Raw genomic sequence first — 24,148 nt, forward strand, 5'->3', positions numbered from 1 at the left:
TCTTCATCTCAAATACAACCTCAAAAATGACTATACTTATTACTATAAGTAATAACCAGCCTGGCTGTCAGCTGAAGGCAGGCAGGGAACAGGGAAAAGCTGTACGCGCAAATGGCTGACCTTCAAAACAGCCGTTTGCTGCCACAAAACAATATTAAGTAACCTTTCCAGAGCTGCCACTCTCAGATTCACACTGAGGCTAATCAATATTACCCTGCAGCACCAGAGAGGCATTTCCACACGCTCTTGAGGGCCCCTGGTATAATGTCATTCAGCCTAATACCACTAGCTTCAAAATAGCCCAGCAAACCCAAAAGAGGTAGCAACAAAGCAAAAGCCAGGCCAGGCCACACAGCCCAAAGTGCTTCCCCCAGTAGATGACCCCACTGGAACCCTCTCCTGCAAAAACCCTCCAAGGCAGAAGCACTTTGAGGGCCAGCCAGCTAGACCATAGGAAATGAAGCTGACGAGGTCAGTGAATTTGCTACTTCTATGAAAGAAGTCAGCTTTCCCTCCACCCAGCCTGTCTGTAGCTTTGTAGGGAAGAGGTTTTGTTCTATAAATAATGGTCTGTGCCCATGAGATATCGTGGGGCTCATCATAAGTGCCCTTGCTGAGGGATTGTTTTCCTAATATATATCTGAACATTAGACTGCAGGGTCCCGCACTCCCTTAAACTGCAGAAAACACTCAGCAGTATTATCCAGAGGCCTGGGCACCCAACACAGCTTCAGCTGGAGCCCTGCTCCAGTCACCACAATGGGCTAATGACTGCAGCTCAGAGCATGAGGCACACACAGTGGAGTCTGAAGACAACTTTTTCCCTCCATATCAGTCCCTGGTGTTGCTCAGGCCTTGCAGCTCCCCAGCTCACAGCAGGAACTTCAATCCACTGTGTTGTGACAGGCACACTCCAGCTACCTAAGGCAGCTCCTGTAATGCACTGGCAGTCCAATTTATAAACTCCTTCCATCCAGCATTTCAAAAATTAAAAAATAAGCTTATTTGCCATGCATCTGATACACTTCCTCCATACAAAAAAGTCCGTGTAGAAACATAAATTTTTAATGTTCCTTCTTCCATTACTGATTCCCTCCATACTTAGTGCTTATACTACGTGAAGCACAGAATGATCTGTTGTTCATTTAAGAGCTTAAAATCCATACCAGTTTCTCGTAACTAAAGCCAACACACTGCTTTACTCAAGCGAGATCTACTGCACAAAACACAATTACCCATCAATTGCCTACACATCAATGGGACAGCACATGATTAGACAGCAGTGGGGAATCCTAATGATCCCCTGTGAGAATTAGGGGAGTGCAAGCCTCTCATTTTCTGCTCCACGATGTGTAGATGAAAAGTGCACTGGAAAGAATACAAAATGAACGGCAGTAATTCTGTGTGCATCCTCACTTCATTTCCATGGGAATGTGGAAATATAACAAGACCATGATGATCATATGGAAGATGAAATAAAACACTAGCCACAATGTCTTACTCAAGAGCATAATGACTTGTCCAATCTTTATCCCTGATGTTTTCAAGGTGGCTATTAGACACACATACTCAATCTCCAAGAATGTGGAGATTCATCAATATTCACAGGTAGCTGTCAGATACACTGTGCTGCAGCTCTAGGGACATTTCACCTGATTCTGAGTAGAGGATTACTCCTCTGACAGGGAAGTCAAAATAATACAGCCTTCCCAGGGCCAGGCATAGTGCAACAGCACACTGCATGGATGCTGACTAATTTTTACTTTTGTTCATTCCATTCTCCATCACATGGGTAAGGGAGAATTCAAACCATGTATATGGGTTTATTTAATCTTCTGAAGAAGAAAATAATTTTTAAATGAGTTATAAACCATGATTTCACACTCTTTTCATTTCAGCCCAGGACATATCAGCATCCCAAGAGAGATTTGAAGGCTATCAAATTAACAGAAATACACTGACAAAAAAGAGCTATGCTATGTCAGTGCAGCAATCATGGTGCTAAGTGATGGGAAAGCATGGCTAAGCTTAAAGTAAAATTCCATTTTTGTGTGTTCAGAAAAATACATGAAATTTCTGTCATTTGATTTTTGTCCTTGCTTGATTTTTTTTACATATTTTAAAGGGTTTCTGTGGCTTTTTCTTCTGTGGTTCTTTCACAATCAGCACTTTACAAGGTTTGACACAAAAAGTTCCTCAACAAAGCTGATCAAATATCTTCACAGTTTTAGGAAATTCAGTGATGTATACACCACAATACAAATCTAGGAATTATACAGGGAAATTAGGGCATCAGTGTCCAGCACATGCAACTTTAGCAGAAACCTCCTGTCTTGCTTACTTTCCTACAAAAACCTACTATCTTTTGGTAACTGGATGTTTTACTATTTTGGGTCTCTTGTGTCACAGGAGACACAAGAGACCCAAAAAAGTAAAAAAAAAAAAATGTTTTTTTGTTCCCTGGGCAGCCAATTTTGTGGAGCACATGCCAACATTATCAATGAGATTTTCCATACTAAATTAACCTCTTAGTTCACCTTGTCCACTACCAAGTGACTAATGTTATCCATATGGTATTTTCAAATATTACTTATTTTGCCAGTCTCAGTAAACCTGGTTTGGTTTCCTTCCTTGACAACAGATGTGCATTGAATAGGGCTCTCAGGGAGCAAGAGCTCTCTAAAATGTAGCTCAATTTTCTCTTGTTAACTTTATCCTCTCCCAAATCTTTCCTATCTCACTTCTCAATTGCTATGCAATTAGTAACCTTCCTTCTTTCTTTAGTTTTTTCATCAGTACAGTTCAGTAAAAATCAGTATGTCTTTAAGACTCTTTGAAAGAATTAAATGGTTGATGTAGCCTGAAACTTATTTATTGTCATGTTGGGTGATGATCAACACGGAAGGAGTAACAGTGAGGCACTTTCTACAGTGCTCTAAGCTAAGTCAGCAAAGGACTGGGGGAGAAAAGATGGGGCCATTTCTGTCTTTCCGGCACGCACAAACACCTACAGTTTTTGCAAGCATCTGAGACCTGCAGGTCTGGCTCAAACCCATCTTTCCTTCCATTGCTCTGATTCTGTGGTGAAATATCTCAGGTAACTAGAAGAATCTGACAGCACATCTATTTTTCTATTATTTGTACTCACCAATGTAGTACTTGAGCAGCTAATGATAACAAGAGTGTACCAAAACCAGGGTGCTTTGGCAAACATCACTTAGGACACTTCTTTTGCAAGCTGCACACATATAAAGTGAATATCTCACTTCTACTTTGAGGAAGTAATAAAGCCACAGACATTGAAATTACCCATATACTGGGAGAACTGAAAAGATGAAATACAAAGGCTGCTATGCCATATTTTGGACAACCTTCTCACTCCTAAAGTGCCCGTGACCATGTGATGTTGTTTGCTCCCTGTGTCAAGTCATTCCCTGTACATTCAATTAGCAAAAATAATTGCTTCATCACAAACTGAATAAAAATGCCAAGACCCATTTAGAGACAACAGCAATCATTAAACAAAACCCATTTGCAGGAGAGTTGAAGGCATTTCAAATACGCATATGAGATTTAAAAATAGAAGAACACTTCAGAGTGTTCAAACTGCAGACAAAATCCTGTTTAATTTCAAAGGTGGCAGGATTACTAATGCACCAGCTACTTCAAAGACAACAAAATAAATTGCTTTTTTAAAACACTGGCAGTTCCATCCAACATGATGGGAAATACATATGATTTGCCAAATATGAAATGTAAAGTGCACAGGTTGTTCAAAAGATGCCTTAATTTGCATGAGTGAGTACTACAAAAGGCATAACTTACCATCACAGTTAGGCTCAACTTTGGAAATTGCTGTTCAGTTATGAACCTCAAATAGTCAACCCACAAGGCCATCTCTCCATTTTATTCCATAATGCTGGAAAAATAAAGTGTTGTTTATATAGCTGGAAGGCTTTGCTCTATTATAAAACACAACAGGAGAGTAATTTATTTAATATAATTATTTGGCATGAGCATGACCATAGATAAATAGCAATCCACTGAAGAATTTAAGGCCTCCCCTGAAATATTTTTACAATCCTCTCAAAAATCAATGAACTTTTGACTCAAGACTGGGTTTCGTTTTCAACAACTATTTTTCCTAAACCTGTTAGCAAAAAGCTCTTATTACCTTTGCACTAAATGCAATTAAAACCCCAATACCATGCACACAGGAAGGGATATGCCTGGTTACTGGGATCCTCATTCTCAGGCCGGGCTAGCAAGAGCTGTTCATCCACATTGAATTTAACTCGCTCCATACAGCAACTTAGTGAAGTTGCCAAATTAAATATTTACAGCCATGTTTGGTTTATGTTTGAAAAGCTTCTCTTGCATTTAGGAGCTCACATAAACACAACACTGCATGGATAACACTGGCTTCTCAGGTGTGCTATGCTCTGTCCTTTGCATCATATTGTCTCAATGACAAAATGGTCACCTGGAGAGATTCAAACCCACCAGTTTTTATGAAATTATAGTTTACTCTACAGATCAGGTGATCCTTTAAGATGCCTTCAGAAGATGAGCATAAGGAAATATATAATGAAAATATTCAAGTTTATCAACAAAAACTGGAGAACTGCACAGGTGTTTTCAAATAGTGGCTAGGTAAATAAATTCAGGCACAGGATAGGTACACACTGTGTGACAAAAGAACAGTTCCCTGCCAAGTCTGAATTTTTACCAGGACATACACATCTCCATCTGATCTAGAGAGCCAAAGCAGGAACTCAAGCTCCACAACTGCTTTGAAATTGAGATGAATTGCTACCAGGACATTCAGTGATAGTGTAAACCGTGTAAAAGAATGATTCTTATTGATTAGTGTTTACTATATGATGGCTATTGATCCAGTTATTGAATGTGTTTTACAGGGACTCGAAGTATTCCTGAAAAAAAATCCCAATATTGAAAAACAAGTGGACCTTTTAAGCTTTTTTCTATCACTTTCACACATGTGTGTGTATATATATGGATATACATATATAAATAAGGTACAATACTTAAATCAGTGTCCCCAGCTTCTATCACACAAAACAAATGTCAAAGTAATAATATCATACTTATCCTATTAATAGAACGAGAGAATAAGATCACCCTTCAGGAGTGGGAATGCTTCATCATATTCCCCCCTCCACTCCAAATTCATTGAACAGTAAACATTTCAAAGGGCTCAAGCTTGTTCATTCACTCTTATTTTCCCCCAGCTTTGTATCACTCCTTTGAAACAGCTGTCCACAAAGGATCAGATACTGAGTTTTCTAATCCTGTTTCAACTTCTCAGCAAGACTTCTGAGTTCTGTTAAAGATTAGGCAACATTTTTCAGAGCTGAGGCCTTCTAGGCATCTGAACAAGGAATGAGACCCCAAATACACTAAACAAAGGTGACATTGCTGTTGGCCATGAAACTCCTTATAGGAGATAATTTCCATTAACGAGAAATTAAAAAAAAACAACATGATTTAAACCAGCCCTTATCATGCCATCTGAATCAAAAAACATATGTACATAAGAAACTTCTACAACAAAGTAAATAGGAAACAACTGGGATTTTAGCAATTGTGCTATTTATGAAAAATGTTCAAAGTACATTGTGGGATGGAAAGTCAAACGTTCCTGTGTATTCCTTCCTTAAAATGCTGTTATGTTTAGCAAAGATTGTAAACTCTCACATATAAAGTATGAGGTGTGAATCCTACCACAACAGTCCTGCAGGCAAGCATTTTCTGTAAATATGTATTATTCTGTGAAATTGCAAGTACATGTGGACAGGTGTATTTGTGTATGTGTGTATATTTGTGTGTATATGTATGTGTGTGTGTGCCTGGGCACATTTGTGAGAGCAAGACCACAGTGTTATGAACCTCCACATCTCACAAGTTCAGAGTTTCAAATTTCAGCTGGGTTGACAGTGCTTCTTAGTTAAATTATTCTTTATCCATTTCTGTGAAATATTTGACACACAGGATGGAGATTTTGTTTTCTGAAATTTAGAATGAATCTTGGGCAGATGTTTGGGTAATTAATGTCATGCAAATATAGCAAATTTCTTCTCTAAACATATTCCCCCTCACCCCTCCTACAGTTAGGGATTTTACAGGGGAACAGCCAACTCAGGCTGCTGAGTTCATACCCACACAAAGGCTCCTGTGCAGAAGGTTTCAGGATGGGACTGTACCAGCAAAGGTGAGTTCCAAGGTACAAGACATGCTGCTGACCTTTAATTGTTCCTTTGAGATGTGGTGCCATATGGAACTCAGGCAGGGTGTGTGCTGGCACCACGGGAGTTTCTATCCTAGCAGTAAACGCAGAGGGCAAGCTTCCCTTCATGCAGTCAGAAAAGGGCAGAGAGGAACCCATTGCTCAGCTAAGGAGCTCGGAGATCAGATCAAACCCTTCAACAGGGCAACTGTAACAGGAGAAAAGGTTGAGAATGTACACACTAGTGGCACATTTCAAAGTCAGACACAAGTGAGTATCCTTGTGATATCCAAGTGAGTATGTATGCCCTTCTCCTCTGCATGTGTGCATGAGCATTCTGTGGATAGCTTCAGCTTGGACCCCATGACTTAAAGACAGGGGAGGCACAGGAGTGTCCAAAGTTGTGACGTGAACAAAACTGAAGCACAGCCCCGGCCAAGTGCAGCATTGCTCCTAAAACACCAACAGTGACACAGCACAACTCCAACTGGTGCTCCAGGCAGCTGCCCTGCCAAATACTCAGACACGGAGAGCAACGAGGAGACCTTGAGTTTGCCCGTCTGGCCTTTAGGGAAATGGGGAATCCCAATCTGAGATTTGAGAATGTTCCTTTACCTTGTAAGAATTCCACTGTGATGAGGTTGTTTTTTATTTTTTCTCTTTTTAATTTTTTTCTTTTTGTTTTTTTTGTTGTTGGTTTTTTTTTTTTTTTTGAGAACAGGTGCCTGTTTAACATTTCTGTAGTAGTCTCACAAAGGTGAGTAGACCTCTGAAAGGTTGTGTTCTACCAACACAGAAAACCAGAAACTGTCAGCAGTTCTTGTCCTGACAGGGTTCTCCTGAAGACCCATTTTGTCTAGTTTTGGAGCCCAGCTGATGAGAGCACAACTTTTTGTTATTGTCTTATTTCCTACTTCTCATTGCCTGTTTGCAAGTTACAGATCACGGGACTGACAAAAACTGAAACATCAGAAGTTTCATAGATGAGTAGGTGGTATTGCAGTATTCACCATCTGAGTATGAAATACAAGGAGACCAAAGCTAGAGTTACAGATCAAAGAGACAAGAAAACCTCTAATTGGGGATTTTTTCATCAAGGTCACACACAAATACGGAATTAACATGGAATTAACATGAGTAATTAATTATCCAGGCTAAGATTAGTCAACCAAATTCTGGACATACATCCCAAAGAGCTGTTCAGTTTTGCTTTAGAACCACTAGAGATAAATTTGGGCTTTTTCTAGATCATGAGTCATCTTTTTTGAAGATGCTGTCTGGTTTAGATTTGATGAATTTCATTCCATTTTACTTTTGAACCTCTGACTGCAAAAAGAGCACAACTAACTTGCTTTGATATAGGTATCTATCTTAAAAAAATCTGAAATTTCACAGGCTTGATTCCACCTGTGAGGCAAGGCCCATTATGGTGAGCAGAAGTTTACTCTAAATATCAACATATTTGACAGCTTTAGCTGTTTCATGGAAGCTCAGCTCATCCTAGTCTTTGGTAGACTTTATTGAAATGCCTTTCAACCCAGAAAAGCTCAGTTCTGGGGAAAAAAAGCTCTAAAACAGTTATGCAACAATGCATTTGACTTTAGTCCTTGAAAAATAAGGATGATGAAAGTTATAAAAATGTGATGATCTTCTCTTAGCCTTTTTTTCTCTAACAGGGTTTGGGTATTGTGGCAGTTTAGCCTTATACAGGTAGATCCACCACACCTTTTGAGAAATCCATCATGCATACCCAGTGATTTGAGGTGATAGAAATTAGGATAAGGTTTCAGAAAGCAAAAATTGGAGGAAGATATGCCATGAAACACTGCCCAAACAGCATTGACTACATCCTGCATGTAACAAAGATTTACTGTCCCTAGAAGAGAACACCTTTTGACTGGATGATGTTCCAGACTCTGCCTCACACTCTGGAGGAGCTCAGTTCTGAAATTGTTAATTCCTCATCGATACAACATGCTGCCTTTTCCCGGTTGAAGCTACGAGTAGAGAAGAGAAGCAATGCCAACTGATTCAATTTGAAGAGCAACAACATATGCCAAAAGATTAGGACAGTATGAGACATAGTTGGAGACCCTTGTTGAAAGAACATCTATTATCAAAAATAACACAATATACTGAAAATAAAAGATTTCTTCCAAATTCCAGTTTGACAGAGAAAAGCACAAGATTCCAAAATGCAGAGAGATTAGACAAGTATTTAAAAGAAATACAAATAACATCTCAAGTGAGCTTGGGTAAATGCAGTGCCCGGTACCTGAAGATGGTCTAGCACTTGATGTATTATAAGCCTACCTTTTCCAGTACTAAATACCAGGATTTGGGAGACTTTATCTAACTTTAGTAGTGCATCTTATTGCATTACTGTGGGGGGAGGAAGGAGACATGAGGAACAAGGGAGGGACCAGCAGGGGAATTCCACACCCACAGCTCATTGGAAAACAATACTGTAAGAGAAGGCCCATGCAACTTGCTTGGCCGATAACAGCAGCTGGCTTTCTTTACTAATGTTGCATCTGATTTAGAATTTAAAGAGGCTGAAGATTTTTCAGAACTATGCTTTTATTCTGCTGAATGTTTTGAAACACAAAAAGAGGAACTGCTTCAATTATTTATTCACTGTCCACTCAATTTTTTAGAAAAGGAAGATCTAAAAGCATATCTGGCAGCCTGATTCTGTGCAGGAACACTCAAGTACTTGTCATCTGGCATAAGCAAGCCAAATAATGCTGAGTCCCTTCTACTTTTTATTCCTGCAAAGGATTAAATTCAGAGATTAACCATAATGTCTTTCAACCACAGGCTCACATATTCATGAATAACAACAAGAAAACCTAAATCAGTACTTAACATGTAATTTTATGCTGCATCTTCAAGAGCAGCATGTTAGCAACTATAATAGTCCAGAGACAGGAGTCATTCAATAAGCTGATTCTGATATACGCCACACGAAGTTTTTGAGGGTTTTAGAAGGGTTTTTCTTTTATTTAGGTTTGGGAAAATAAGCTCAGTCTAGTTTTAGGTTGTTATTTTGAAAGATAATTAAGATTGCAAGCAATTTCAATATTTTTCATAGTAAACCATAGACTGCAAAGTTACATTTAGAAAAATATTTCAAATATTTGCAATAGCAAGAAGAAATTCAACATCATTTTAAAATAAAGTATTAAACAAAGACAATTTAGGTATAGTGCTGGACCTATAGATGTGTGCTGGAACCGTACTTTTGCTCTGATTAGCATCGAAAAAATTGATGAAGACTGTGAGCACCAGGAATAGGCTTTGACTGGATGATGAAGTACAGCAGAAGAGAAAACGAGCCATGGTATGGTTTTGTTTTTTCAGTGGTCAGGAGCCAGACCCACTCTCTGTGAATCCATCACTGTAACCCAATTCTTTCCTGCTATGTCCTAGGAAACTTCTGCAATGTACAAGTCACTTTGCATGCCAAAGAGGCTTCCCACTGGCTGCAACAACTCGGTTTGGGAAAATGGGCACAGTTTCAGGTCATGATTCATTTTTCAACCTTTTCTTGCACATGTGGCATGGAACGAATAAGCAGCTTGCAAGCCTCATGATTGTCAGTAGCCCTCACATAACCTGACTTGTAACAGTGACAGCAGGAGCCACAGCAATGGGTACTCAGCAGCCTCATATAATAAGCAGAACTGTCTAAAAGTCTAAGAAATACAGAATTAAGGGAATATTTTAGCCATTATTGAAGAAGCCAAATACTAGAAGTATGAAACTCTAAGGAAAACAGCATAATTATTCACATTCTAGCTTCCTTTATGTGCTCCTTATTGAAAAAAATTATTAAAGTTTTGCAACATTTTTTCCCTAAAATTCAGAATAATAAATAAAGAATAAAACTGGTGCTAATTATGCAGTTACATCTTTACTCATATATCCTATGTGAAAATATCATATGTGTATATATGCAAATATTCTAGAAAATCCAACATGCATTTGAATCCTTAAGGTCTTATTTACGAAAGACAAATTCTGAATTCATCACTTCAGGTGCTGGCATGTGAAAACAGAACTGTTCTAAACACACAGAATATTGTCAAATATTTCTTTCTCAATCTTTTCTTTTTGTAAGTAAGACAGGTTGGAGAAATCAACACTGTTTTTCATAAATTCGTTTTTAGCACTATCAACATTTTAGTTTCAACTTTTAATTGGTCTATTATGCTACAGACACAGTATCATTTTGTTTTTTACATTATGTAAATGATAATACAAAATTCAGAAATAAATGCTCTCAATAGAAGAAAAAAATGAAATACACGCATTCCTATTAACATTCTGATTCTGAAGAATCTGTATATCTCAAGGTAATGTGTGCTGATGGGAAGAAACACAGACCTGATTTTGAATGGGAACTGTCAGACATAGGGCATGGGCAATATAAATGCTTTCAAATCATTCATCCAATTACATTTACATAAATCAAAGTGAGATAAAGGAAAACTAGAAACTTTGCAGATATTCACACAGATCATAAAAGGAATAAATGTATGTATTCCTTTCATGGTGCACTGGACATGGTTGAAAAATATCAGTGGTCTGATTAGTAAGAACTTGCACATAGTCACCAAAATAATTCAAACAGTATGTCTTGGCTTTAAACACTTATATAGTTGCATAATTTCAGAAAATTTTACTGCAATAATGCTTTTTATATGCAGCTGTCTCTGACAGAACCTAATATATATATATTGAGGTGATGTACATTTGAGAAAATTACCATGGGCTAAACTGAAATGTTAGCACCTCAGCTGAAGTGCTGTGTCTGCCTTAAGTTTTGAATTGTCCGCAGTGAAGCAATCCAGTTATTTTAAAGCTTTTCTATAATTAGATCCCAAATTCTTAATTTTGTTTTGAGGTAACATCAAGTTTCTTGTCATAAACACCAAACTTCCTATTAGAAATAGGAATCAGAGTGGCTGGAATATGGTAATGGACTGAACATTAAATCTATGTTTTAAAACCTGGATTAACTTCCCAGCATTCTTGCATTACCTTCAGCAAGTTTTTTCACCTCCCTGCACCTCACTGTGGTTTTTCCCCAGTTGCTTCTGCTGTTACCATTATATATTTGAGGCAGAGACTATTTCACATAATGTGTTTGGGCCCTTCTACAGGGTGACACTACTCCAAATTCAAGCCTTTAGATGCTACTGTAGCATTAATCAGAATGTAAAAATAAAGATGTTAAGATGTTTTCTGAATGTCACTGTTTCCATCCTGAAGTGTCTTGTACTGTGACTAGTACTATCCAATAAATCATTGTTGGAAAAGACTAAATGTTGTTAATCCCTAATCAAAATATGTTTACAATTTATTAACATGAAATTTACACAGAAAGCAATTTTAAATACTTACCAAATATTTACTTGCTTACTTACCATGATCTTACAAACCATTATGAGAAATTAATGGTGTGAGCTGAACTGATATTAAAAAAAAAATTTAAAGCATTTCTGTTTTCTTTAAGCTTTTTTCTAAAAATGACTTCATCAGCAGTGACTTTTTTGAGGGAAGGAGGGAGAGAACTGCATTTGCTTACCTAAATCTGCTAATATGGTTATCCCTTCTGAATCAGGTATCTCGGCATAATATTTTAGACCAGAGAGCAGTCCTTTCTCAAACATGAAACATTCTCCTCAAAGTGAGAGCTGAAATCTGTGTCTCTCATCTCATTTCCTGTCTTTCTAGTTTTTAATCAAAATATATGAAGTCATTGCTTAAAATGGGTATTCAGTCACATGAATATTGTGCAGCTGGTAGAATATAGATGTTTAGCAGTAGAAAAGAATCATGACAGAGGTTAAATCTCACTGATATTATTCCTTATTAGAGCCAATGGATCACATTCAAATGATATTCAAGGCATCTCACATAAAGACTATGAACCACATATAGCTACCTATATGCTCCCCAGCAGTACAAATTGGCTATCCTGTTATGTAAATATCTAATTATTCTCCAAAGTGTTGAATGCTCATACAATTTCAGCAGAAACACAAGCACATAGTTCAGGGTGCAGCTGAAACAGCATTAGAGTGCTCTGAATATGCCTCACTACATCTGAAGGACACCAAATTGCAAACATCCTCCTATAAATAGATACACCCACACTCAAAGAGCAATAAAAAGATTTCCCTCTTTTGATTAAATGTATTTCTGATATTTTTATTATAAAAATTTCAAAGAACTTTTAAATGTGAACACTCCTAATTAATACTGAGTAATTGCAACTCCCAAACTGACAACAGTTAATGTTTTTTTTCTTTAATCAATCTAAATAATTTATCTCAAGTCAGTTTTAATGTTCCAGTTACCCAGCCTCTCTGAGGATAGGAAAGACATATGATCCTCATGAGGCAGACACAGTTTTACCCATTGTAGGAGACAGCCCTATATAAGGACTCCCAGGGAAGGCTGGCAGTGCTCTTTCAACATGTCTTGCTTTCACAAGATCTCAAGTTGATACTTGTGGTGGGTTGACATTGGCTGTACACGTAGTGCCCACGACTCTACCATTTCCCTCCTTAGCTGGGCAGGGGAGAGAAAACACAATGAAAGGCTTGCGAGTTGAGATAGGGACAGGGAGAGATCATTGACCAGTCACTGTCATGGGCAAAACAGGTGAGACATAGGGAAATTAGTTTAATTTATTACCCATCACCTCAGACTAGGGACAATGAGAAATTGAGCTACTCTTATACCTCTATCTGGTTGAAGTTGCACAGATTTTTATCCCCTGCTTCTTGACTCTGTTATCCCAGAGGCGCTACCACTGTCACTGATGGCCTTGGCCAGTGGTGGCTTCATCTTGGTGCTGGTTAGCACTGACTTTGTTGGACATGGGAGAAACTTCTGGCAACTTCTCATAGAAGCCAGCCTTGTAGCCCACCTGCTACCACAACCTGGCCACACAAACCAGATACACCAGTTTATGTATTATATTACAGGAGCTAACACAAACTTTGTTACTGCACAGGTATCAAACTGTTCTTTCCCATTGTGATGCACGAGCTTCACACAAGTGACAGTCTGAAAATGTGGTGCTCCCATTTTTCCAAAAGCTTCTCAACAAGACTGGGCATTTTTAACAACAGAGTGCCTCTAGGGAATATCCTAGGAATATACCTCAGAAAGGTATGTCATCTTGCATAACAGAAGTTGTTCTCTACATGAAAGAATGTTACACCATATCAAGTAAAAGATCAGAACTTCAGTTTCTTTACAGAAAAATGAAAGATAGCGCGTCAATCAGACCTTCATTTTACTACAATGCTCCAGGGTAACTGAAAATTTGCACAAGAAGAAAATATAGAGAGATATACATATTTCTTCTGCATGGAGCCACCCATTCAAATGATTAGAAAAAAATAAGCATCACCAGCAGTAATTGTGTAAATAAAGTGTAATAGGTATACTGTGAATACGTTTGTACTGCATTTTCCAGTTTGTTTTTCTACGTGCAATTACAACATTACCTGAGCCAACTTTTTGTATTTAACGTGCCCTTAATACCCAGATCAAGTTATTTCCTAAAAACTCTCTCATAATCCACAAGATCCTTTCTACACAAGGTCAGAAATTTCAGCTATTGAACCACTGCCATCTGATGCTAGTTTTCCCATCATGAACATCTTCAGTTATCAGATTGCTTTTTCCACATTTCCATTTTCACTCAGTAAATGAAAATTACATGCATCTCTATTTTAATGAGGAAAAAAATACAAATTGAAGATCTCATGTCAGAAATCCAGTGGTTCTAATAAGACTGTTTTCCTTCCATCTCCCTACACTTAATGCTTATTGCTCTTTTCCCCTGTGTTCATTAAACTGTCCTGTCTACGGTAATATGGATCAAAGTCCACTCAGAATTATAAGACCCTAATGCAAAATGATCTATAAAGAACTTCATAATGCTGCTTAATTTGCCCGTCTTTAGGGCAAGTTGTCCAAGATACAGAGATACCATTCACATATCAGCTTTCTTAATGACTGGAACTCAGTTCTTAGATTAGTCCATCAGAAAGAATACTCATCAAGGCTAATTTAATCAGGTGTGTCTAAAGAGTCTCCAGTCAATGGAGAGAAAAACATTCACCAGCGAAGCCTAATCTGACTGCTGAGTCCCTGTGTGGAGGACAAACATCCTCTCCTTGACTGAGTATAGCTGGAGCTGATGGAGATATCCTTACTGAGCTAATGCCAACATTCACAAAGAGCTCCTGCAGGTTTATCTGCTGACCTCTATTTCCCTTTTTTCAGGCTTTACCATCAGAGGACAAAACTGCTGCCAAAACTCAGACCCCAGAGTCTGAGTTTAAAACATTCTTAATAGTCTCCATACCTCCAGAGTGTATACATTCAGCCATTCTGAAATTCAGATGCATGGAAACGTCACATTCCATACATCAAAATCTCACTGCAGTGGAGTGGCCTAGGCGATCAAAATCAAACTATAACTAAAATCTTAGATATAAACACAGAATTTACAAAGTAAACTAAAATCTGAGCATCTGGGAAAAAATTATATGCACAGTTTTTGTTGTGCAGGTGACAAACACAGAACTTTATGGGCTATTAACAGAGGTCCATGCTGTTGGACATTATGTATATGTATGCCACTAAAATCAAGATATGCATGTGGGTTGACCATGCAAAAACACATTCAGTGACATGAAAATAGTGTCATTGCATATGTGTTTATGACTTTAAGGTGGATTCCTGCATTTTATAAATTTCTGAAGCAACTAAAGAGTTGAGAAAGGAAGCTGATGCTGTGATGTTGATCATAGCATCATCCCGGGCATCTGTACTGTGGTACAGGAAGAGGCAGGGCCTTGACAACAAGCAGGAGTGTCACTTCTTCCCAGAACACATGTTTCTGATTGAACATATCAAAAATACAGGCAAGATGTGTAAAGGAAAAAGAAATCACAAAGAATGGATACTAATATCTATGCAATAAAAGATTACTCTCTTCTAGGCTTCGTTACTTCCTTGGTTCCTCTGGTATTTGAGGGCATCACAGCCTCACAAAACATCAACCTTCACAGCAACTCCATGTGGGTGAGAAGCACTCCCCTCACTACTCAGCGGGGACAGGAGGCAAGAGAGGAAAAGAACAGGGAGAAGGGAGTCTGATGCAGCCTGGAAGATGGCACTGAGAGGTTTGGCCACCTGACCAACCTGAGATGAGAACTGAGGAGCCAGAGCACATCTCCTCATTCAGCTCCTGAAGACAGAACCAGGGACTCAGTCAAGCAAGACTTGCAAGTTAAGGCCTGTAAGCACCAAGGGAAAGGACTTCTGATCACTCTAAATCCTGACTGAAGCACCATCTTTCCACATTTTCAATATTTCCATGAATATTTCTTTCCACAGCCATAACTGTCAACCGAACTAGATTTTCCTATGGCACGTGGAGAGGGAATTCCCCACAATTAGGAAGACTACATAAAATTTATATTCCCTATTTGAATATATATAGCATCTAATTTCCTGATTGCCATATGTCATACAACTATGTTCAGAAACACCAAAATAGGAAAACATACCCGTAATAAACTGTTCTTTTCAAAACATACCACCAGCTAAAGCATGGTATTAAAGTTAATTTTAACATAATCTGAAATAGGATAAGAATAAGGAGCATATTTCCCATGTTACGTATATTTTCAAGTTTAAGATATTCAGAACTAAAATGCTTACGTTTTCTAAATTTAAAAGCAGCATGCATGGCACATTATATTCTGCCAACACTGCTCATCAATCAAACATTCAGGATTTTCCTGGACATACAGAACTTTCACTGCAATGATTCCGGCAGAGTTAAATATAACTTTTTACCTTGAACCAAAGAGAGGACTTAGTAGTTGGTAGTGAAGGATTACTTTCAAATTCTTTTAACTCATTTCTCATCTTCAGTCACATTTTCTCCGAACTTTAAGAATGAATGTAGGCTATTCAGTTTAAGGAAAACTGGATGTATAGATAAATTAACAGCATCAGACATTTTGCATCAGACCAAATATTGATCCATGAAGAGTTATTTCTGAAGATTATTAGAAATTGAAAGCTTCTATGTGTTCTTTTTTTGTAACTCTATTACTATACAAATTTTAGTTTCATTTAAGATTTTTACAGTTTGGTCTACACTTTCAAAAAATATTCAGGAGAAGCACACAAAAATTACCATGCTTTTAGGAATTTTAAAGTATAAATCTGCACTTTTAAACTGCAATTAATCATTTCAATACTTTCAAATAAAATAATAAGCTACTTTATTATTTATATTAAACTTGTTTTTCAAAGAAATGAAAATAAAAAATTCAAAAATTTGGGAATCTCAATTCCACCAAAAATTTAAGGATCTGATCTCCCAGACTCAGATAAAACCTTTGCAAAAAGGTAAAACCCAGACTCAGATAAAAATCATAATGCCCATTCCTGATTTCAAGGAGAATTAAAAGCACAGGAAACTTCTTTACAGGATTCTTTAGTACATTGTGTACTCTGTTGGGCTTTTGAGAACTCAGTAAAATTAATAATTTTCAGCTCAGAAAGACAAGGCACTATGTACCTTAGCTGGAAGCTATTTTATTTGTATCTTATTTAAACATTTTCAAAAGGATATAACACAGGGTTTAGTTTCTGCCTTGGTAACTTTTTTCAGCTGCTTTATATGAAGTTTGCTGCTAATAACTAGATAGGATGTAAAGCACTAAGGAACATCAAAAAGCGGTTCTGGGATAAATATGTTTCACTGCCAACACAGGAACTGAGTGTTTCTGCAAATCTAAGACAGAGTTTGGCTTTCTTTAGCAACTGATGCTTTGTCAATGCTTTTAAACATGAATGGTTTCCATAATGCATTCAGTATATTAAATTACCAGTTTAGCTTTCAAGCAGAGTATACTGCCACAAATCTGTTCTACGTCCCATATGTTCCAAACTTTAAAGATTTTCCAAATATCTGGTTTGGTCCCAGTGCTGTTCTATTGACAACAGGCCCAAACAAAATTTTTAAGGTAATGAAATTACAGGATATGTGAGTTTTATCTGTTTTCTTCAGTGCACCACACAAACCAGACCTTGAAAAGCACTTCTGAAGTTAAACAGCTCACAGTGTTGAAGCACTGTACATTTCCAGCATTTCCTGTGCTGAAACTCAGCCTTAAGTGGGCTAGGTAGATAAATGAACACCACGAAAAGCACAGACAGATCTGCTTGTGAGATGCTTAACATTGCCTGTGGGATAAACATTCATACAAGACTCCACTGAGGATAGATAAATTAAATATATCATTTGGAAAAACAATAAACAAAGATGTTGCACAAACTTAGAGCTGATCTGAGTAAGTGCAGATCAAGCTGAGTAAAATCTTAGGAAGTTACAGAACCTCCTGACACTGCAGCAGTGTCTGCAGACACCTGATTGCACCAGGTGCATCCTAGTTTCCATGCCACATACATTATGCCAAATGTTGTACAGTGAACTGAATGAAAACTTAGGTGAAGGCACAGGCCAATGCTGATTTCTGCTGAAGTGGTGAGCAGTGACAGTCCACCTGGGTGAAAAATGCTGGAGAACCACCTCCCTACCAGAAAACTGGCTACAGGGAAGTGATAAAGCCCTAAAGCAGAGGTACACCCATCTAAAGAGAGGCAGTGGGGTCGTTCAAAGGACCTGCGAGAAACAGGGACGGCTACTTGTCTTCCCTCAAGCTGACTGGGTAGTGAGAGGGAACAACATTCCCTCCCAACATCTGCACCCTTCACATCAGCTTCAGCAGACCATTCTCTAGTCTTTCTCAAGCCAGTCAGCAGCAAGCAAGCACTGACTTATGCACAAGTAAGGTGAGTATCTTCTCCCCACAGAAAGCTGTAATTATCTTAACCTGAAGAGTTATATTGGAAGCATCTACATTAAACAATCTGTTTAGTTTATTTAAGGTGTGATAAGAAGGCATTTAGTGCACAGTCTCAGTGTGGGAGACAGTTTCCTCAGACAAACTCACAGCACTTCGCATCAGTGGAAGCTGAAGCTAACCAAATTCAGGCTAGAAATTTAATCACTCCAACACCACACTGAAATGCAGAGGCTTTACCATTGCCTGACACCTTGAAATCAAAGCTAGCTAACTGTTAAGGATGTGCTATAACTCAGACACATATTCATGGGCCTGACATAGCAGCTATTGTTGTGGTCTGTTTGCAACACTATAAAGGTTATCACAGAAGATCTTGGCTCTACCTCTGGCCACAGAGCACTTAAATCTATGGTGCTATTCATTTTACTTTCACTTTGTAAAAAAGGTAGAAAAGGTAAAATGAATAGTCCGGATGTGAACTCAAGTCACCAGCCTAAACACGTAAGGACTAAAAAGATAGAAACTCCATTTTAAGAGATTTTGCTAGGACAGTTTTAAATCTATTTTACAATGTGAGTGGTTTGTTTTATTCAGTTGGTTTTTTAAGAGGAAAATGGTTTTGTCCTTTTGGATGGCTCCGTTCACAAGATATGCATAAAAAGCAAAGAGATCTTCCTCCTCAAAAACAAGCAATATAGACTAATAAACACAGATTAAATTGATGGAAACTACAGATAAATGAGATAAAAAAATAACTACAATAAATTCCCCATAGACTTGAGGAATGTGGAAATAGTTACCTGGTTCCAGGTGGAAACAATTTCTATTTCCTTTCTGCAACTATTTCTGACACAGTTCAATTATAATATAGGGTGAAATTAAGGCCTAATTTAAAGTGATAGGGCATGGCAAAGAAATCTTGGAAAATACTTCAAACAGGCTTTCTAGCTGGATTCATTTGAAAATTCTCTTTGTTCAGTTTTATACTGAGAGTAAGATCGTGGCAACAGTAAAAGCAAGGATAGCATAAGAGCATTTGTAGAAGGAAAGGAGTGTCATGAGAGAGCCCTTGAGTGCTCTCTGTGCCAGCTTTCCTCTTCCAACCTGAAAAATAAAATTTTGGTGCTTTCATGTTCTCCTAATAGAACTTTTCTTGTCTAGAGCATTTGCTGATAGCAATCTTCCAAACTCTATTCTCTATAACAGTTTTTCTGGCAATTGCTTCCTGAAGTTATCCTACTTAAACAAATAAAAAACAGCCATCTTCTCAGGACTAGAAATACTGGATACACAGACACATGACACTGTAAGTAAAGATAGACAGGAAAAAGATTTCAAGCAATCCATCAAGCAAAGCATTCAACAAAACCACAAGAATAGGGCCATGAGGAATGTTACTGTGCTGGTTTTGGCTGGACTACAGTTGGTTTTCTTCACAGTGGCTCGTATGGGGCTGTGTTTTGGATTTGTGCTAAACATGGTGATGATAATATAGAGATGCTTTGTTATTGCTCTGCAGGGCTTACACAGAGCCAAGGCCTTTGCTGCTTTTCCTACAGTCCTGCTGGTGAGGAGGCTGAGGATGCATGGGAAGTTAGGAGGAGACATAGCTGGGACAGGTGACCCAAACTGACCAAAGGGATATCCCAGACCATATGACATCCTGCTCAGGATATAAAGGGGAGTATGAAGAAGAGGAACATGTCAGTGATGCCATTTGTCCTCCCAAGTCAGTGTTATCTGTGATGGGGCCCATCCCCTGGAGATGGCTGAACACCTGCCTGCCCATCAGAAGTGATGAATTAATTCCTTGTTTTGCTTTGCTTGTGTGCGTGACTTTTCCTTTCCCTATTAAACTTTCTATCTCGACCCATGAATTTTCTCATTTTTACTCTTCCTGTTCTCTCTCCACTCCTACTGGTGGGGGAGAGAGTGAGTGGCTGCCTGAGGCTTGGCTGCTGGTTGGGGTTAAACCATGACAGTGGCTCAGTGAAAGCTTCAGGAATGGACACACGAAGAGAAGGAACTACTCTTCCTTCAAGTACTCTTCTGTACTCTAAACATTTACAGCCACAGCTTTTCTTAAGCCAAGCATGCTTTCACTCATTTACTAATTCTGCAGGGAACACTGCCAGGAATTTGCGTGATGTTTCAATACCCACAATGGCCTGTGGCAAGGATTTCCACTGATTAACAACACATGACGTAGAGAACTGGCTGTTCCATTTTGCTTTGCATTTATCACCCACAAATTTAGCATGAATCTTTTACCAACATTCAATAGCTGTAACACTCTTAGGAAGGATATACACTACTGAATCTAATGTCCTACTCTGTCCTCAACTAGTTTTGGCTGAATTAGACAAGTAATAGCAAAACAATCCGAATTACTCATCCAAAACGCTTCCAGCAGGATCCCTGAGAAATCATCCCCTTGCCTACGGTTTCCCACCTTCCTCTAGAACAGGTATCATGAGCTCCACCAGCCACAGGTAGCCCACGAGGACCCAGACAGGGACACTTCTGTCACCTATCAAGGAAGTGGCACCCTTCCTGTGATAATCATAATCTCTTTCTCAGAGACAAATCCAGTGAATGAGTGTTAGTAACAGCTTGCCTTGCTCTAATAAAACTGTTACACCATAAGTACATGAAAGAACGATGGCCTCCTTTATTGCCACATGAATCAGAAAGACAAAATCTGTACCCACTGACACACCCTGCTTTTGCGAAGTTTGAATGCTGTGCTGTTATTTATTTAACTTTGGTCCTTGCAAAGTAAACAGATAGACAATTCTGGTTACACATATCTTTTACTGGGTCAGGGAAAATTAGAAACAGATGGTTGTAATAAGTGTACCTGTAAAAAAACCCACTCTGTTCTAAGGGTCTGGTTCAGAGCTATCTGAAATCGAGAGAGGAGCTTTCACCAGGAGTCTGAAGGGGCACCACACCATGCTGTGAGCTCTTGGTGACAGTGTCCAAAGCATCCAGCCATGGGTGAACTGCCTGGTGCCCCCCTTAGCACACAGAGCACGCACCCTCCTGGGTGATGTGCCCTGTGCACTTGCACTAATGGCAGGCAGGAAGAGAAGGAACACATCCACACCTCTGGTGTCTGAGTGGGTTGTGTTCCTCAGGAGGGAGTGTGCTGATGGCTGAGCGAGTGTAAACCACAGACAGGACTCCTCACCCTTCACAGAAATCAGCATCCCTGCAGGTGTGGAGCTGGAGAACAATTTTGCAAATACAGTGAAAAGAAAGCACGGGAGGTGGCTCCCCAACTTCAGAGCAACACTGACAAACTTCCAAAGCTACACAGCCCAAAATAAATAGACTTAAGTAACTGTCCTGGTAACACTTCAGCAAAAGACTCCATAAGCTTTTTTAATGATTCCACTAATTAAAGTAATTTTGGCAATCTTCCTCCAGTCCCCAGTTAAACCCAACTCCTCATTTTTCTGTCAGCAAAGAAGTGAGACAGATCTTAATAAAAGAGAAATGTTCACAAAGTGCTACATTTCCTTCAATCAGAAAGCAAAAGCACAGGTAAGGTATGAGTCCCACTAAATCAAGACCTACAATTAAAGAAACTGTTGTCTGCAGTCCAAAGCCAATTTGTGTTTACATGGCAATTTTATCCAGCTTGTCACCTCATCAGCTTTCAGAATGTATATTTCAGAGAATTCATTGCATAGTTACATTAAGCTGTCTCCTCAATTATTTCCCTTAGATAGAATTAATAGGTCATATTATAAAGATCCGATTTGTTTTTTTCTGGCTAATGACTAAGTTCTTTATGTAACCCAACATATTCATGTTTAAAAACATTTTGATTGCATCTAGAAAGATTTCAGAAATTAATTTGAAAACAATTCTCTGAGTTCCATGCCACTTTGATGATTTTGCAAGAATTTACAATCAATTTAAATTAGCATTTAGACTTAAAATGCAATGTATCATAATCCAATCTCAATCTCATAAAAATAATTAAAATTATTGAAGAAGACAAGCTACTATTATTTTCACTTCATCTAGGAGGGTTTTTTTCAGTTCATTAATAGTATAGATACATATGCTGTCCATTCAAAGATGGGAAAATTGATGAAAAGTAATTAACAGCACAAATTAAGTTTTGCTATCACTCTGAAATGAAATAACTATCACTAGATGCTAATTAGCTGACAGTTATAAGGAAAGACTGTCTAAAAAGGGCATTCAGGGAAAAAAGTACCAAGTTCTTTTAAGTACAATCAGTCAATTTTTATGTGCTGCGTGCTTCGTGCTCCCCTAGACAAGATCTCTGCGTAAACCCAGAGTGGATGTTTCTCTCCTCCCCAGCAGAAGATAAAGAAGGGCCAAAGAGTATGTGCAATGTCAGCCTCATTTCTAAGTCAAATTCAGCCAGCTATGAGCATAATTCTCAATATAAAGTAGTGATGATGCACGACTTTATTCATAGTCTGGGTTTTGTTTCTTCTTTCTCTCACAGATATGACCTATACGTCAGGCTGAATTCTGGGTATCTTCTCCATATGCTAAATTATGCAAACCATTGCATTTTCTTTGAACTTCCTGACATACCTTTACATCTACAGCAAAAAAAAAAAGGTGCTCCCTCCCTCTTCCCCCCACCCCACCTCAAAAAAAAAAGGCAGGCTGTCAGGAGCAGTGGCTCTCATTATTTCTATGCATGATCTAAGGGACAGCAGCCAACATGGCAGGGGGATGTTCTGTGCTCTCCCTACAAGGAAGGGAACAAAAGCAAGACACTGCTTCGAAGATTTTTCAGACCTTTCTAATCCTTAAAGGAACTGTAGGATTCAACCATACAAAAAAAAAAAAAAAAAGCCAGCCAAGTTCAGGGGAAGGGTATGAACTGATGTGCCATGCCTTTTGGCTGAATTTGCCACAGCTGCTTTGCTTTACATATGGATGAACTAGGAAAATATATGGACAGTTTCTTCAGTAATTTACTTAAATAAAATAGATAATTGGGATAAATGCAAAAAGAGGGAAGAAAACTCTTGCTCTATTTCTGAGCCACTTCCTTCCCCCTATAATCCCATATTCCCAAGACTTTGAGGGTAGACACACAGCCAGTGCAGCTGCCAGGACACAGCTGAGGGGTAATGGTATCTGCTGAACTTCAAGAGCAAAAGGCAAGAGCAAACACATGCAACACGGTCTCAAAATCTCTTACTGACAGGAGGCAAAAAGCCACATTTCCTACAGGCTCATTCCTTGTTTATGTCTAGGAGGTTGTCTGAGACTAAAGGCTACTACCTTCCCTGTCACTTTTAGAATGTTATGTGTCTTCCTCTTCTTCCATTCATGTATTTTTTTTACTTTTCAATAAATTACATATGTTGGTAATAGAAAACACAAGCTACACAATGTGGATTCCTAAATCCTTGGAATTAATTAGTACTTTACTGATGGACCATTTAAGAAAAATGGACTTTTATTACTATGACTAATCAGAGCAATGCTGTTTACAGCAAGGGGATATTGTGGATGCCTCAAAACTGCTTTTGCAATATAGAAGAAAAATTGGCAGCAAAAGGCACATACTGGCTTGCATCCATGCTGTTCCAGGTTGGTTATATTTACACTGCTCTGTAGAAAGCAGGCCCCAGTGGATATGTGGAAAATATGTCAATATATCTGTGTTCAGCAGCCAGAGTTTCCTCTAAAAGAGAACAAGTTGTTTTTGTGCCAAGAGGAGACCAGAAGACAACTGACACTGGACAATCACAGAGCTGGGGCCACGGTGCAAAACAGAGATTGAGCCAAAATGAGAGCATAAACATATCCACAAAATGCGTGTCACACACTCAGTTGTGTAAATCACTTCAGGAGACTTTGGAAGGACATCAATAACATCAAAAATAATTTGTAACCTAATCATTGTGTGGGCATTTACCACTCCAGCACACAGTACCCACGGTCATGGTAAGGGAATTAGTAAGATATGAAG

General features: G+C 38.6%; 1 protein-coding gene across 2 annotated transcripts in view; it reads right to left on the reverse strand.

The window, feature by feature from the left end:
- SMYD3 (SET and MYND domain containing 3) overlaps positions 1 to 24,148 on the reverse strand; it is a 380,665-nt gene that overhangs the window by 121,875 nt on the left and 234,642 nt on the right. The window lies entirely within an intron of this gene.

Source organism: Molothrus ater, chromosome 3 (assembly GCF_012460135.2).
Source record: "Molothrus ater isolate BHLD 08-10-18 breed brown headed cowbird chromosome 3, BPBGC_Mater_1.1, whole genome shotgun sequence".
NCBI lineage: Eukaryota > Metazoa > Chordata > Aves > Passeriformes > Icteridae > Molothrus > Molothrus ater.